Source organism: Myotis nattereri (genome assembly GCF_964212035.1).
Source record: "Myotis nattereri genome assembly, chromosome: 2".
NCBI classification, from domain to species: domain Eukaryota; kingdom Metazoa; phylum Chordata; class Mammalia; order Chiroptera; family Vespertilionidae; genus Myotis; species Myotis nattereri.
Genome location: NC_138076.1, coordinates 12,314,278 through 12,327,352, shown reverse-complemented (window position 1 = coordinate 12,327,352; position 13,075 = coordinate 12,314,278).

Here is a 13,075-nt window from a genome sequence, read left to right as displayed (position 1 = left end):
CAAGAAGGGAAACAGCATCCTAGCACACTCGGGCACAGAGACAGTATCCACATACCCATATTTTGTTTAAAATATGGATGTAAATAAAAAAAATAATGAAGAGAGGAAATGGGGTTGCCTCGGAGAACAGACAGTGGGCTGTTCTGTTATATAATCCTTTTACTGTGTTAGCCATTATTTGTCTTCTTAAACTCTGAGCACATGATAAGAATTAAAGAATTATGTAAAAGGATTATTTTGAATCTTCATCATCTACCCAGTTTGCTCCTTCAATATGAATCCCCCTAGTTCCTTTTGAAATTCCCAACAGCTTAGCTCTCCTCTGAGCTTTAGGAAAAGCTCAGAGTGAAACTACAGACTCCACAAACCAACTGGCAGACTTGAGCTGCCAGTGGCCTTTTTCTGAACCTGAGACTAGTGAATTATTCAGTGGCTGCTCTGCCCCGTGCATCCTGATTGGCTACTGGAACCTGCTCATTTTAAGCCAGTCTTCATGCCTCCACATTTTTCTGCTATTACCTCTAGCCACTTTCAGGGCTACCTATGGACCATCAAGGTCAATTGTCAAATTCTGCTCTTATTATATGTCAAAGCTAAGAGGCTGTCTTGTAAAATACATTCTAATATCAGAAACATTATAATATGAAAATAGGTGTATTTTAGAAATTATGAAGTATAGCAATTTATTAAAACAGAGCTCAACACTTCAAAGTTATGGACTCTCAGAGTTAGAAGTAGCCTTAAAAATAATCAATGGAATCTTAACACTAATCTGACACTTAAATCTTCTTAGACTATAATTAGTCAAATGTCTGCCCAACCCAGAGAAAGTAGCATGGTTCTAGGCAATTCCGACTTCCCTTGTCTAGACATTCCCTATCCAAAGTCATAAAGCATACTACAGTATTGGGAATTCCAAGTCTAGCCACAGGAGACAGAAAACCTCAGATGAGTGGCAAAAAACAAGACAAAGGTTTAGTTCTGTCTCATGGGAAAGGTTGTCCAGGAAAGGTTGTCCAGGATCCCTCAGGGTCTCCTTTAGAACAGGCTCTGCCCTCCTGACCCAATCACTCCCAAAGGTCCCAAGGGACCCAGGCTCCACCTTTCTCATTCCTCTGCTCTGCATGACCTCAACCTATGGCCCAAAACAGATCTATCTGTGTTTCATTTAAGGGGTAGAAGAAGGGTGAGGAGGCAACAAGTGTGGAAGCTACCTCCACATAACACCACACACCAATGGCTACAGCTCAATCACATGGCCATACCTCCCTACACAGCATGCTGGGAAATGGAAACCAATACAGGCTCCTGTACCCAGCTAAAATCTCTATAACCATATAGAAGCGGACAATAGAGCCTGAAGGACAAGTAGCCATCTCTCCCACACTTACCGCAGACCCAATGCCCTACGCTACAGGGCATTGCTCTTACTAATAAGAGTCTAGGTTTGTGCTTAGACTCCATGGTTATCTATTACATTTCAATGGAGATTTTTCTAGAAATCCGCTTTAAACTCAAATTCACTCTGAAGGTGCCTTGCTAGACTCGGGGGAAAAGATCTTTAAGAGAGAAGGTCCTTTCACAGTTTGCACATAGATGTCACAGTTATGACAATTCTAGCAGTGGGCCTATAGGCCCTCAAGAGGGATCTGGATCCCTTTAAACATTTTAACATAACAGAAAATTTTAGTTTCTTTTCATAAAGATAGTCCATCAAGCTGATTTCCAGTCTGGTTTTGCTCTTCAGTGAATACAAGTCCTTGAATGGTTCCCTCACGTGTGATTAATGGCAGCTATGCTTGCGGATCTTGGAATAAAATTTGTAATACAATCCAAAACTGCAGACTGATAAAATCTCAAAATAAAGACAATCTGAGATACTCTTTGAAACGAGTACGTGGTGTCCATCATGTGCTGGGCACAGGTAGGTTCTGGGGCTGCTGCAGACTGGATGAGAATCAGTCGTGCAGAACGTATGACTAGCAATGAGATAAGGGCTGGACTATGAGAGCTGAAGGAATGAGCAGACCATACCTGAGAGAAGATTTACAATTGCTTAGGGGAGTCAGGGGGTAAATCAAGTCGAAATGGAAGGACAGGCATCTGGCCAGCATGGTTCAGTGGTAGAGCATCAACCTATGAAGCAACAGGTCACGGTTTGATTCCCAGTCAGGACATATGGCCAGGTTGTGGGCTCGATCCCCAGGGGGGTGGGGGTGGGGGACAGAAGGAAGTCAATCAATGATTCTCTCTCATCATTGATGTGTCTATCTCTCTCTCCCTCTCCCTTCCTCTCTGAAATCAATAAAAATCTTTTATTTGTTAAAGAGCCAAAAAAGGACAGGCAGTGTAGCCAGAAGCAGTCACTACGGCTCCTAAGTGTGAAGGGACTGGGGTGGATGGAGACAGTTAAGAAGCACAGAGTGGCGGCGGGTGGTATGAAGGGCAGCAGTCAGTAGGCTCAAGAGTTGGTCTTCTATTCTGGGGCCGATGCGAGCCTGCCAAAGCTGAGAGGATGGATATAACACTCTGGTGTGGCTGAATGTGGCAGATGTCCCGGTGAGGAAGGACCGACGGCAGGAAACGGTGCAGATGGATCTGAACTGACCCAGCGGTGATGAGAGGGAAGGAAGACGAAGCCAGGCAAAACTCAAAGGCTCAGCCCTGCCTACCAGTTTGCTCAGTGGTTGGAGCATTGGTTGCAGGCTCAACCCTCCTGCCCTGGTCGGAGCAAGTGCAGGAAACAACCAATTGATGTCTCTCTCTCTCTCTCACATCGATCAATGTCTCTCTCTCTCTCTCTCTCTGTCTCTTCCCTTCCCTTCCACTCTGTCTAAAAATCAATGGAAAAATATCCTCTGGTGAGAAGTAACAACAACAAAATCACACACACACACACACACACACACGCACGCACGCACGCACACGGCGTACACACACACACACACACACCTCAGCTCTGTGTCATCTGCACAGCACAGTGGAGAGCTTGCCCCACGGTGAGTGCTGGAGACATGACTATTGAATTAAACTTCATTTTAAGAGACTATTTTGCTTATATTGACATTCTCAGGAGGAAGTGCAGCAGGTAGTACATAGGAAAGATGCATAAATAATCACATACTAGGAAAATACAAAAAGGAATTAAGCTTTTAGCATAAATTTTAAGAGTTCTACTATATTTTCTCTGTTTTAAATAAACTAACAGGAGAAGGATACTAATTCTGAGTGCACTAGGTGCTAAAACAACAAAATATAAAGGAGATGTTCAGAGGATGAATAAGAGATCTGGGTTAAAATAAATAATGTATTAAGCAAAGAAACAAATAGTTTAGTTTGATCATCTAAGGAAAAATAACTCATTTGTTTCTAAAACATACAAACTTAAGAGTTTTTAAGTGAAGATACTACTCAATAATGAACCCTTTTAGAGAAACTTTGCTTATGCCATGGTAAAACAACAAAAACAAATACCTCAACAAAAATATATCACCACCGTTCCCCATCCACCCCTAAAACCACATGAGGTTTGTATATTTAAAGTATCTTTAAGACCCAGCACTTCACTAATTAGAATATTTTTCTAGGAATAACCAAGTATTCCCAAGTTTCCTAAAAGTAGTAGAAGCCCCTCCCCTCCAAAACAAAAACAAACCAACCCTAGTTACTACAAGACTATCAGCAGAGAACAGAAAATGTATCCCAAACTGATCTAAAACACCAGAAAAACTTTTTAAATCATCCAAAGGAAAATATCTATTTTTATACTAATGAAGATTAAATAATTAACCTATATTTTATTTAAACTTCATGGATAAATAACATTTTTTAAGCTATGGTTGCATTTTAATGAGGATGGGCATCTGAAAACTAACTTAATCTGTTGCTAATACAGCACAGTGGGTCTTTCCTGGATAACTCACATACAAGACCATTTAAAGCCTTCTGGGGATATGAAGGTGGGCCCTGGGCTGACCTGTAAGGACACCAGCGCCTCGCTAAACTCTGCTAGAAGAACCAACACAAAGCCAATTAACTGGCCTACTGAAATTCAAGAATTCTTATTCCTGGACTTCATTCCAAAAATATACTTTTATTCCAAGATTTTCTGGCTAAAGAATTTCCTAAAACCTCAAAACCATATGGAAAAACCCACACATCACAAATTCTTAAAACTGCATTCCTAAAAACTTAGTAATTTTACTACATAGTTTCACATTTTTTCCTTTACAAATGAGTACATTTCAGGATAGCCTATATTCTTTAAACATATCATAAAACAGCAGCAATAACAAGGTTGTGTTCCCTTAATCCTCATATCTTGTTGCTAAGATAGTGTGAAAGCCAAACTGGCAGGTTAAACATGCTCAGAGCATTTTAAATCATAAATATTCAAACAGTTCTAGTTTGAAACTGGCCTCATTCATTTATTCTTTGTTCAAGTATATAAGTACACTCACTCACACACACACACACACACACACACACACACACACCACGTGTGCACTCAGAGCTATAACCAAAAAGAAAAGCAAGGATCCAGGCATTTCAGATGACATAGTAAACTAAAATTTATATGGAGTAATTTCCTGCACACTCCATGCTATTGCAAATGTGACCATTAAGCGACCACGGTCAGTAGTAACAATATATTAAATTTTTACATGTTGCCTAATGAAAGTTTTTGTACTTGGCAACTTAAGCTCAAAACAAAGCACCACATTTTATTCTTTTCCTCTCCAAAAAGTAGGTGAAAGTGTATTCACATTTGTTCATCGTAATCCTTGCATTTTCACACATTCTAGAATTTATCCTGAAGGAGTGCTTCAATATGATAAATATTACAAAATGTAAAGAGATGAAAAGCATTTGAGATTTTAAAAGCAGCCGATTTTCAAAAGTATCACTCCTAAAACCTAGTCAACTCTAGTGCTTTTGCTTAAGTCCAAATCAAGTACATCAAGGTAACTTACGTACATTCCTCAGAATATCAAAATCGACAGCTATGAAAGTAAGCAAAAGAAAGTAAGTGATTTATCAAAAAAAGAAAATCACTTTTGGTTGCACCTAAGAGACTGTCTTCTCAGACAGCAATGCAGAAGCCACGGCCAGACTAAAAGAAATCGGAACACCAGACATAAAAGGAATCCTCTCCTGAGACCACGGTTATTCAGACAGCTCGGCCTTGCAGCAGCAACACGGCTGAGTGTAATGACTTTTTTCCCTGAACCAAAGAATTTCCCTTGGAGTCTCTGCCAACAAAACATCACAGACTTTTCTGAGGCTCAGAGGCGGAAAACTCGTACGCAGATGTTTCTTGGTCATACTTTACACCACTTACAGTAAAACCCAAAATAAAACAAAAACAGAGAGTTCTGTAAAGTAAGCAACTTACTGGTCTGCCCAGATCATCCCTGAAAACCAGAGGGACTTCTGCTTGTCAGATTAGATCAGCATTCACTGTGACTGGTGACTGCTTCTGGATTAAAGGGCCCAGAACAGCCTGTGATTTGGACAATAAAAATAGGGGGGGGGGAGTTTTAAAGGAAGGATGTTAAGTATGCAACTATATCACAACAGGAACTCGATTTAAGGTATAATATTTTTTAAGGTATATTCTTTTATTAATCTATCTACAATTTTACTTCTATTTCCTATACTAATAAATTCTTAGAGGAGTTTCATATCCTTTAAACTTAGGAAGTTCTACATACTCAAGAAATTCTCAAATTAATAAGTAATATATTTTATGTGTAAGAGAAAGTTCTAGAAAGATAAGTACCATACCATGATAATGGTTCACCACCACTCCCTCAGGTGGAAGGGGGCATCCACATTATAAATCTGCTTCATACATTTCTACTATTATCTAAATATTTATAATTACTTTTGGAATCTTATGCAAGTACCAAAATATTAAAAATATAGGAGCTCCAGTGGCGCAATCGGTTAGCACACGGTACTTATAAAAAAATATATTTATGCGCCCATGGAAAAAAAAGACACATGTTTCTGGGCTGTCCTTTTTTGATCAAAATTTCTCTCACAGAAACTGAAATGAAAAGATCTGGAAATCATTTATTCAGGATCTTGGGCCAGCTATCTGCTCTTTACAACATGAATAACCAGTGTCATCATCAACACTGTTACTTTATAAAATAGCCAATGTACATAGCTCCTGAATAAATGGGACTTTCAAATTTGAACAGCAGATGGTCCAGTTCAGACAGATACATGCCAAGAAGTCTTACATGCAGGCAGTCTACACACAAAGTCAAACACACAACAGATAAACTGCTCCTGAAATAAAACATGGCTCTTGTTCACAAAAGTAATTTTTCTCTTGTCCTGTAAAGAGGGCCCATTAATGGAAGAGGGGTTGACCAACACTAATGACTGATTCATCTTCCAGTGCGGAGAGTATTGGAGTTCATTCAATCCAACCTACTGGCTCTGTCTGTGAGAAACCTGTGGCCTAAAGAGAAACAGTTCATTTCTGGTTCTGCCTCCATTGTATAACTCCAGGAGTCACCATTCACACACATCTCATGGAAAAGAAACCCCAGCGGTACCATTTACATTAAAGGTGACGGTAATGGTGCTCCTAGAATCATGCAATGTAGGAGCCCTATGAGTTCCAAATTCATACAACTATTTTATTTAGAGACAGAACCAGGATTAGGAACTCTTACCTCCAGCCCCTTTGGCTCACCACCATCTTGCCACATACAAATATTGGGGATGAGGGGGCAAAAGGTAATGGTGCACTTAAGATAACACCCCAATTTTTAACCCTCTTGAACACTATGCATGTAACTTAAATGGCAGGAATACCACAGACTAATTTGAACATTAAGAACATTAAATGTACTAAAATGAAAGCCTATAGAAAGTAGAGATGGGCCTACAGAACAGAAAAACTTTTAAAAAAATATAAAGATGCCCTACCCCAATGTAACGTATTAAACAGTCTGTGTCCCAAAGCTACAGGTGAGAACAGGAGTAAATACTACCCTTGTATTATCCTGCATCCCTATTGGTCTCAATCTCTCACCACAGAGGAGATAAATCAAGAGATTCATAATTACAACTGTCATGTGCATCTGCTAAAACAAAATGATCTGGTCCAACTTCATCCCTATTGATGTCATACCAAGGAAGCACTTCTGGCTACAATCCCTGATGCCAATTAAGATAAGAAACCAGTACATTCAGTTCCCTACTGGGTCTCACAAGAGATTAAATTTTTCTACAAGGGAGAAACTAGGCCAAAAACTAAATACCGCCATATGTTCAACCCTTTTCGTAACCCAGTATCACTCAGTGATTCAGAAGGCACTAAGTGAGTAAAAGGGTCTGAGAACATTACTCAGTAAACAGGTAGAGTGTCGTTCTTTAGTTTTCTGAAACTGCACAACCACCTGTGATTTGTCACAAAGAAACAGGGGGGTAGGAGGTAGGGAGAAACTAAACGGGCAAGGTCTTTGAAGAAGCAGTGTCTTAGGAACCGAGGGAAGATTACAGAGCAAGACTATTGTCATCCAGGTAAGAGAACTGAAAAGAGATTAGTCCTCCAAAGACAAGAGCTTCTATGAACTAAATCAGCCCTCAGCTTCCTAAGCACGTGCGACCAACACCCACACACAACTTTCCCTCTTTTCTCTGCTTGATTTGAAAGTTAACTTAGGCTGAGAAATTATGAGTCTTTATTCCCTGGGACACCAGTGAGGATCCAAGAGAAATAAAAGTCAACAGTAAAGTAAATAGAAAGACGAGAAATCAGATCCCAAGGAGAGAAATAATGAATTATTCATCACTGGAAATTAATGGCTCTGAACCAAACTTTTAAAACATTTTGTGATGCCTCCGGTCACCAAACCCAAGTGCAGCAGCGAGGGAAGAGTGTAGGATTAGCTGCAGAAACTCAAGGCTGCCTGGAGGGGCTGGAAGCAACTCAGAAAGCCCAGTGTTGACATCGGTGGCCTGCGTGCACAAAGGCAAACGTAGGGTAAGACGCTGCACCTGGATGTAGCACCTAAACCCAGCAGGGGCTTCCCAGGAAGAGGTCTCTCACGTCTCCCTCATCGCTTCCGTTTCTGTCCACCAGCCTACAGACATCACAGCTCCACTCACGGTACCAACAGCTAGTGCGTCCGAGTGGAAACTCGAGTTCAAAGCACCCAATTGGTACGTGGGCCTCAGATGCACAGCTGCTCATTCAAAGCACACATTTACTTCCTCCTTCACCTCCATGCTGACTGACAGGCAGTCCCCACCTAACAAGCAGGTTCTCTTCCAAAGTTCACGGGAAAATGTATTATAAGCCAAAACTAATTTTCCTAGCGCCACACTATTAATGATGACTAGGTTCCCAGGCTGGCTCCCAAACAGAAACCCATTGAATCCAGGATGTATTACCAGCTTCATAAAGACCTACAAACATCCTTGTAAGCGCTTAATCTAATCTAATAAAAGCAAAACATGCAAATTGACTGTACCACTGCTACACCCACAAGCCACACCCACCAGCCTATCAGGAGCAAATATGCAAATTAACCCAACTAAGATGGCAGCGGACACAGAGCTGGAGTGTGCAGGAGGCTTGGGTTGCCCCCAGCAATGGAGGAAGCCAAGCTTCCCTCCCGCCCTGCGGCCCTGAGCTCCGCTCAAGGCTACAAAGTTTCAATTATAGAAGATAAATAAATCCCAGATACCTGCTTCCAGCCCGCAGCCGTGGCCAGCCTGAAAATGGCCATCAGCCCCTCATCCAAGCTGGCCAGGCACCCCAGCAGGGACCCCCACCCTGAAGGGGCTATGGCCAGCCTGAAAACGGCCCTCAGCCCCTTACCAAGGCTGGCCAGGCACCCCCGTAGGGTCCTCCACCCTGATCCAGGACACCCTTCAGGGCAAACCAGCTGGCCTCCACCCATGCACCAGGCCTCTATCCTATATAATAAAAGGGTAATATGCAAATTGACCCTAACAGCAGAACAACTGGGAATGGCACTATGACACACACTGACCACCAGGGGGCAGATGCTCAATGCAGGAGCTGCCACCTGGTGGTCAGTGCGCTCCCACAGGGGGAGCTCTGTTCAGCCACAAGCCAGTGATGACAGGAGCCTCTCCCACCTCCTCAGCAGTGCTAAGGATGTCCAACTGCAGTTTAGGCCTGCTCCCTGCTGGCAAGTGGACATCCCCTGAGGGCTCCCGGGCTGCCTGAGGGATGTCTAACTGCCAGCTTAGGCCCGAATCTCCCAGGGAGCAGGCCTAAGCCAGCAGGTGGTCATCTCCCGAGGGGTCCCAGACTTCGAGGGCACAGGCCGGGCTGAGGGACGCCCCTGAGTGCACAAATTTTTGTGCACCGGGCCTCTGGTATATGTATAAGGACCAAGGAGCTGAATGCAAGTTACAGTAGTACTTCAATGGAAAAAGCATTCCAAGTCAGAAAAGAGAAGCGAAGAAGTTACTTTTTCTAATTGACTCTGGCTACCACCAGATGCCATGGAGTATGATTCAGTGACAACAAGGACATTCTGATACATGCTGCAAACAGATGAACCTTGAAAACACACTAAATGAAATAAACCAGATAAAAAAGGACAGAAATGGTATGATTCTTCTTACATGAAGTACCTAGAACAGGTAAATTCATGGAAAGTAGAATAAGTTACCAGGGCTAGTGGGAAAGATGAATGGGAAATTCTTCTTTAATGAGTTCAAAGTTTCTGTTTGAGATGATGGAAAACTCTGGAACTAGATAGTGGTGATGCCTATACAGCACTGCGAATGTACTATATACCACTGAATTGTATATTCAAAAATGGTTAAAATGATAATTTTATGTTATGTATATTTTACCACAATTTAAAAAAAAAGAAAAAGGAAGGCAACACCACAAACTAGAAGTGCCAGAGCTAATGGTCTAACTTCATTGCTACCTCAACTTCGCCAATCTATAGAATAGGAGAAAAACGTTACAGCCCGTATCTTAGAACTTGGGGCTGCCTCCTGAGCATTTGAGATCGCATACGCTAAAGCCATGAATGGAAAGGTCTGCACCATAGCACTTGTCACCACACTAACCACTGTGGCTCCGCACAGCTGCCAGGTGGAACCACAGTCACAGAGAAAAGAACCCACTTGTACACGGGAACACATACCTTAAGTTTGCTTGTTGTGTTGTTAAAAACCTTCATTTAAATTCTCACTCTACCAATATGAGTCATCAAACAGATAAATGATTTCAGAGGAGAGTAAAACTGCGATAGTAACCAGGGCAAATCCAACCAGTCCCACAACTTAGGAACAGGTTTCTAAGCAGGGGTTTCAGAGTTAAATCGAGGTGCTTAGACCCCCAAAACCACTCTTTAATAGTGTTGCTATCATTCCCAGAGAAAAGTTGATGCAACTACCTCTACATGGAACACTCCCACTCCAGGCCCATGTAATAGGAAGCTCCTTCTTCAGGGTTAAATGCATCTCAAATTGATTGCATGGTTCCGAGGATAAGAGCTGTCTGACAAACATCTGTGTATTGGCAGAAGTCTCAGGCACGAAGTCTTACTTTATGTTAGCACTCAATGAATGTTGACTATAATCAGATTTTCTTAGCGATCCATTAAACATCACTCACAGATGATGGATCGAAACTAAAAAGTGGTAAACAGCCTTAGCTGGTTTGGCTCAGTGGATAGAGCATTGGACTGCAGACTGGAAGGTCCCAGGTTCACTTCCGGTCAAGGGCACATGCCTGGGTTGCGGGCTTGATCCCCAGTAGGGGGCGTGCAAGTGGCAGCCAATCAATGATTCTCTCTCATCATTGATGTTTCTATCTCTCTCTCCCTCTCCCTTCCTCTCTGAAATCAATAAAATAAATTAAAATAAAATAAAATAAAGAAGTGGTAAACAACTATGTTTTTCAAACTTACATATTTTTTATATTTTTTTCCCTTTTTATTGAATCTATTGTGGTGCCACTGATTAACAAAATTATTCAGGTTTCAAGTGCACAATCCCATAACACATCATCTGTACACCACATTGTGTTCACCACCCCAAATAAAGTCGACATCCATCACCATTCTCCCCCCATACGCATCTCCAGCTGTGCCCCCCCCACCCCGCCCCCCGCTGCAATCACCACACTCTTGTCGGTGTCCATGGGTTCTTTCTCTTTTTTTCTTTTTTGCTCAATCCCTTCACGCCCCCACCACCCCCCACACACACACACAGCTGTCAGTCTGCTCTCTATGAGTCTGTCTCTATTTTGTTTATTAGTTAATTTTATTCATTAGATTCCACATATGACTAAAGACAACTATTTTTAATATTAAAACACAAACATAAAAAAGTAGCCCAGCTGGTGTGGCTCAGTGGTTGAGCATCAACCTATGAACAAGGAGGTCACGGTTCTATTCAAGGTCGGGTCATATGACCAATTGTAGGCTCAATCCCCAGTAGGGGGTGTGCAGGAGGCAGCCAATCAATGATTCTCTCTCATCATTGTGTTTCTATCTCTCTCTCCTTCTCCCTTCCTCTCTGAAATCAATAAAAATACATATTTTTTAAAAATCAATATGTATAATACTCTTCCTCTTTAAAGACCTAATGGTCATTGTCCTTTTGGAAAGCAATGTCAACAGTCATAAAAAAGGGTTTGATGTCATCTTACTTTAAGTGAAAACCTCTGAGCCTGAGTTCAGGTCACAGCAGCCCCCCGCTCTGAGACCAGCCCCTTTCACTCACTGGCATGGGCTCCACTGGATGAGCTAGCCCTGGGATAGGCACCTGCCTCAAATGGGGCCGGAGTCTCCCTCCCCAACATCTGGAATATGAAGCAGCTAGCTAGGCACAGTGTGTCCATGGAACTCCCTGGGACTGAAAAGCACATAAATGCAAGCTCTGGGGTTAGCCTCCTTCCTCCATGCACCCAGCAGCACAGGAAGAGAAAAGATTGCTACCAACGTCCCAAGAGACTCAGAAACAAAAAACAATGCGGAGATTGATCGACCTGACTTGATTCTCTACAACTTCCTTCACGCCGAATTCTGAGAAATATTCCGTGCATTAATAACATTGATCCATTTTTCCCCCAAGGTAGCTTGGATTTCCATTACCTTTAATTAAGAGTCTTAAGTAAACCATTGCTAAGAATTTACCATAGGAAAGACTTTAAAGAGAGGATTTTCAGCTTATTTTCTACAACTATGATGATTAGAAACAATCCAAATGTTAGCCGGGGACTGCTCTGAAATTTACAGTATCGTAAGCCAATGAAACACTATAAAATACACAGGAATAGAACATGAGAAAATGAAAACAGTAGACGTGAATGGGGTAGGGGGCTGTGGGTTACTGATGCTATTTTCATCCTGTCTTTGTTATTCATTAAAACCGGGAAGAAAAATCTAATCATTGCCCAAGTGAAAAATAACAAAAATGTCCATCACTGGTGGATGAATTTTAAAATCGTAGTACATCCATATAATGAAATACCACTCAGCATTAAACAGGCAGATCACTGAGACGACAAGAGAAAGGGACCGCAAACACACACGTGAAGTGAAAGAAGCCAGACACAATCGGCAATCACGCTATCTAGGGAGATATTTACATACCACCTGGAAAGGCAAGACCATGAGGACAGGACTCACACCAGTGTCTGTCCAGGTGAGGAGGAGAGGAGGGGGAGGCTGAAGGGGACATGAGGACACTTTGAGATGATGAAAAATTCTATTTATTTTTATTGTGGTTGGTGATTACACAACTCCACTTTGTCAAAATTCAATATATCCAGAGCGTGATTAGGATGTGTGTCACATAATTCTCCCATACATTCCCATTCTAAGTGTATGGGTCTTTGTTTAAAGGACCTGCTGTCTGCAAGTTTCCGAACAATGCTCCACTCTGTGTTTTCAGGCAGTACTGGTACAGGAGACGAGGCACGTTACTGTTTCCACTCTTCCAGCGTGCTGTGACCAACATTAAATACAAAATATTTTCTTGCAAGTTAGAAACATCGAGAACTATAGCCCACTACACCCAGCCTCCTAAAAAGAATCACCTGCCCTAG